The 5,668-nt window shown below is 41.1% G+C and overlaps 1 non-coding gene across 1 annotated transcript; it reads right to left on the reverse strand.

The window, feature by feature from the left end:
- Window positions 1-4,971: 4,971 nt before the first annotated feature.
- Window positions 4,972-5,044, reverse strand: TRNAV-AAC (transfer RNA valine (anticodon AAC)). Its single transcript has one exon. It is a non-coding gene; the product is annotated as a tRNA-Val (tRNA).
- Between the last annotated feature and the right edge of the window lie 624 nt (window positions 5,045-5,668).

The following is a 5,668-nucleotide window of genomic DNA, read 5'->3' on the forward strand; positions in this document are numbered from 1 at the left end:
TTGGGAACCAGCTAGAACCCAGGAAGAATTAATTTTTTATAGCGCTTCGCTGGAACTTTACCCACTCTTTGCCTCATCAGGGCATCGATCGGATGATCGCATTTCATCGGCCGTTCCATCGTACCCATCTTCTGCCACGCTCCTGAAGGCTATGCTGCACTCAAGGGGTGAGAGACAGCTTGAGAAGAGCTAGGAAAAACTGAATAGAAAAAAGCCTAAATATAGGGAAGATCAGGAAAAACTTGTGGAAGTACCAATGAATTCGTCACTTCACACGAATTACCACATGGACTGCAAGACCCCCCTGCAAGGACATTCTTCCGCATTCCCGTGAGAGCTAACTGCTCACTACTTTTTCCACCTGTGATACTGATGGATCACAGGCAGGAGGAGGGTCAGGAGGAAAAATGTGTGGTATCTCCCTTCAGCAATGCATTTAATAATTGCGATTTCCTGATGATTACGATCCTATAATTATCTAATGATGAGGTGAATTCGCTGAGCGTTCTGTTTCAAAAGAATAATTGAATTCATCTTGTACATGTTCTATTTATCGACCCGCACTCACAGAGCAAATAAAGACATTATCCCGAATAGTCTCTCTGTCCCTAAATTGAAGAGGGCTAATATTTCAAACTCAGGCCAGCCCTGTGACTAATGTAACGTAACGTGGATAATGGCACTTACGCATGCTGTAGGTTGTGGCATTTTGTTTGTTCCCGACTACTTTTATATAGATATATTCGCCTGATAAATTAATCCTTCCAATAATAGACCCATTTTAAATTTCAATTTCCAATATAATGCAGACGATTGTTTTATTGTCGTGCCGCTTTTCCACGCTAAATAAACATATGATGGAAATCGTTTTGTCTTAAACGTCAATTGTCCCTATATTGGTAATTTCATTTCTGATTTTCTATTGTCATACGCAGACATGCAATATGATCAATGGGTCTATATCTATTTAATTTTTTAATAAAATAATTACATTCTGGGCAAGTTTCCAGAAGGAATTATTATTACCAACTGCGTAACTTCAGGCGACTTGTGTGTACTATCTCCATTTAATTTTCCTGTTTTATGGTAAAAACATTTATAGAAAAAAAAATTTCCAGACTCATCCAGAGAGTGCCTTTTCCAGGATTTCTGCGCTGAACTCCACTAGGTGTTATTCGAGTACGCACCTCACTCCGAGTCGTTTGGATCCGAATATCACTTTAGTCCGGGCGCGAACTTCACTCCGAGCTGTTCGGATCCGAATATCACTTTAGTCCGGATGGAACTTCACTCCGAGTCGTTTGAGACTCCCTGGATCGCTCGCCTTCAAGTCTGAGCTACAAACTATTTACACCATCAACAATATCTCTTCATGCAGAAACAATGAGTAATTTAGTTGCGTGTATAGTTTCCATCTAATTATCCTTTTCTTATGGAAAAAGGCACTCGTAGAAAATATGTTGTTCCAGATTCCTGCGAAAAGTACTCGAAGTCCACTAAGTGTCGTTCGGATTGGAACTCCTCTTCATATGGTTCCGGCCCGAAATTCATTCAGTGTCCTTCGGATTCGACTTTTAAATCCGCGGCACTCGGGCCCCAATTTCATTCCCAATCGTTTGGATCCAAAGTTATTTTTCAGTTATTATTCATGTCGTTTGGATCAATAGCAGGTATACGCACCTGCAACGGCGTTTGGGAAATTTTCATTAATAAACTAGCAATCTCTCGGACCATCCAACGGCTCCATCCAGATTCCTTTTCCTGTCGCCGAGGCCTTCGAATTGGAATTCCGCCTCTGTATAGCGGTTGCGTTACTTATTATCACTTAGTGGCTCGGTTAATTCTCTATCTAAAGCCGCATATGCAAAACCCCGAAGATCGGTCAAATAACCATCCGAAAGCGGCAGCAGCCTTGGCGAAAATTCCGGACGGCACTTAAAAGTAGCCGGTCGGTCGAGATCAAAGGCATCGCCGGAGAGGATAAGCACATTGTCAAGAAAGTCAATTAAGGAATAATTAGTGATCGCAATTAGGCAGGCATCCGCGATTCAGATTAGAGCGAGAGAGATATAGAAGGGCGCAAACATATCGTCTAGTAGTAGTTAAGAGCTTACCGGCATAAACTAGGAAAAGACTGAAAGCACTCGAGTGCCCTCTCCTCTTTCTCCACCGGCCGATGGAGATGTTGCTTTCCTTACACCGGCTTATTACATGGCTCTTAATTTCGATATCTGCGCAAATTAGCTTCGGAACTCATTAGTTACTTTAACTAGACAACCTCGCGAGCATTCGCTCACACAGATTTCCCAATCGGAGGAAATTAATTGGGGCCCGTCCACAATGGCTGTTTTGACACCGTTAGACATCGGGGAGATAAACCCGAAACCGGGCCATTCTCTCACGGAGCACAAATAGATTATCGAAAAACCACAGACAATTGAATAAGGCTATTAAGCATGCCTACTTTGTCACTGGTGGCTTTATCTCTCGGGATACCAAATTTTAATATATGTTCCGTGTCAAAAGAACTAGTTTCTGATATGGTTTCTCCGAGAGTGCGATGCGGATTTTTGATACCGCTGATGGCTACCGGGTACTCGAGATATTTCAAGACAGAGCCGGGCTCCGTTGCCGCAACTCGCGGGCCCTGGGAGATTCCAAATTTCATGGGCTCATAGGGAATGTGCGCGGAGGTTCATGGCTTCCGACCGCGAAATGAGTGAAGCTCAAGCAAAAAAATTCGTCATTACTCAAGAGTGATAAATTCTTTTAAATGACCCGCCCCTGACAGCATTCTTTCGTCCCGTGATGGTCTTATCGGAAAAAATTCTTGAAATTGTTTCCCGAAACTCCAACCTCCTTATCTTCTGCCACTTAACAGTGATTTCAAAACGGTGACAAAACACGTGTTTTCTGATCTTCCGGCGTCTCCCAATTTATTTAAGTAACGAAGCGGTTTTATGCCAAATAAAGTTTCCACACAACTTCGAAAACTTACATTAAAAACCGCACGACTGTCGGTTGTAAATTTAACGAAATTATAACGGGACATAGAACAGACCATTTTCGGCCTTACATTGTTAGAAGCCAACGGGGTATCTTACACCCTGGTGGGATAATAGGGAAGGGGAATAGACGGCTTGCACCAACACCATCCTGTTTTCACTGCGGTAAATCTCTCTCAGCCCCATCGAACGAAACTCACCACACTTAACTATTGAACAAAGAAACGTTAGAAGGAATCAGGGGGTTTTACTCGCTTGTAAAACGAAGTTCCTTTCTCGATCATTTGGTCAGATCAGCTGTATCCATCGACGTCCTGCAGAAACATTTCCGCAGTTTTCCGGTTCCATTGAAAGGGTGTCGCTTTTTATGACAATTGAGATTAAATGATGCGGTTTTAAAGAAGTTAAACGTTGCCGGCGAGGGGCACAACTGGTGATAAATCGGACACCCTAAAGTCGCTTTTAATTGTGAATAAGTTTGCAGTTGAGGAAGTAGAGGCTGGAAATCTAGCTTTTCGAGATCTCGTGTTTGTATGAATGCTGATGGAAGAGGAATGAAGCAGCTTTCCGCAGGTTAGAAGTCTGAAAAGTTTAACATGCAAACACTTTAGTTGCGGCTCACAAGCCCGTTCCTATCAACCTCTTTCTTTTCATTCGTATAACTAATTCCATCTGGCAATAAACAGTCAGGTGAGTTATGAAAAATAGCAATTTTTTTTTGGTTTTGGGGAATGAAGTAACAGTTTTTTTTTTAAAGAAAACTTGTGGCCAAACGGGCGTCATTTTGTGACTACTTACAAAATGAAGCATCGCGACGTCGTAACTTTGTCGTTAACAAACAAATGGGACCAGCAGACCTCTTATCCCGCAGAATCCCTCTCCTTAATACCGGGAAGTGCAACATTTTTACTTTTGGGGCAAGTTGAAAACTTCCTTCGATGCAATGAACTCCTTCTCATCTTCCAAACGAAGAACTTTGCTCTAAAGCCTTAGTGGTCACTTGTCACCTCATTGCGTTATTTCTTGGTTCATAGTAAGGATTACGTTTTCAGGTAACAACTTTATGGCCTCAGGTGCTTCCCCGGTCACACCCAAATAAAGCTAAACAGACGAAAGGGAAGCAATTACCCAGATCAGTCATTTGATTGAAATTTATAGTATGGGGTGGTGATAGGCCGCCATATGTGACATAACACTACAGGAAATTGCCTTTTATTGTCCATTGTCTGTTCAGGATTGGAAGTGGATGTTTCATGGAAGTAAGCAATTTTAATTTTCATTAATATTTGGTCAAAATGTGTAACAACGTCTAACGAGGCTGAACCCAAAGGAGAAAACAGCCACTGTGAAGCAGCATTTTCCCACTATTTTGCGCATTTTAGACTTGCTGAATTCAAACAGTGTTAGTATATATTTATGTATGTATGTGTACGTACAAAGGTGAAACCAAGTAGACGATGGGAAAGCAATGCGGACACATTCAGCTCGTTTTGAAATTCACGCTTCGTACATTTTATCTTTACAACCATCCGTCAAAAAAGTATCACATATGTACGTAACGAGACATATAATTTATATAGCATATCTGCGGGATAATCGGCGCGTGAAAAGATCACGTACAGATCATGATTCGGTTAAAAAGTGTAAGTTTCCACCTAATTTACACTCACTTCTGGCACCCGAAACAACGAACAGATTTTATCTAGAAAGGCTCAGCTCGAGGAACTACTCGATTGTGAAGATCTGTGATGAGATCTGAATTCAGAGGGAAAGTCAAATGAAAAAATAGAGAAAAACATGGACAGAGATTTGAATTCATTTAACACGTGTTAATCAGAGAAGGCGATAACTCGATGAAATTTCTGGATTTCAAACAACTTATGCGTTTTAAAATGCGTTTTTCGATTTTTCCTACAAAGTATTTGACAATAAAAGAAATAAAAAAACGAAATACAAAAAGAAGTTGTGTTTCCGCCCGGGATCGAACCGGGGACCTTCCGCGTGTTAGGCGGATGTGATAACCACTACACCACGGAAACTTCTTGAGACACAGCAATTTAGATTATATAGAATCGAATAATATCAAAATACACTTTCATAGTTACTCTATGAGGTGTAATATAACGTCACAAATATATTTCAGGAAGCGATAGTCTTCTGTAAAATAATAAAAAAATGCTAATAGACCCATGATCAAAAACGCACCATTTTGATATACAGGTATACAGGGTGGTCATGTTTCAACGTGCAAGGCGCCCCTAATAAACAAAAATCCAACGTTCCACGTTCCAAATGTGACAATCATAATATTTTGAAAAATTCCAAATATACCACCCAGCGTCAAAAAGCCACTTCTCATACGCGATTTATTAACGAGACTTCCTTGCGTTCAGAACTAAATACAAAGATAACACCAGATAAAAACGTCTATTACGCGATAACCCCCCAGAGACAAATTGATATCGGCCCAAATCCGGGATTATGGAAGATTCGAAGGGTGGAGGCGATCGGTTAGAGATATCTTTCGCTCTAGCCGAAATCATCCAAGAGTTACTGATCCGATGTGCTGATAAGGTTTACGAAAAAGGCCCAATAAGGATGAGAATATCGCGCTTGAAAGAGGGACGAAGTTTTTAAGTAACACAACAATTATGTCCTTTTGG

This window comes from Euwallacea similis, chromosome 19 (genome assembly GCF_039881205.1).
Source record: "Euwallacea similis isolate ESF13 chromosome 19, ESF131.1, whole genome shotgun sequence".
NCBI classification, from domain to species: domain Eukaryota; kingdom Metazoa; phylum Arthropoda; class Insecta; order Coleoptera; family Curculionidae; genus Euwallacea; species Euwallacea similis.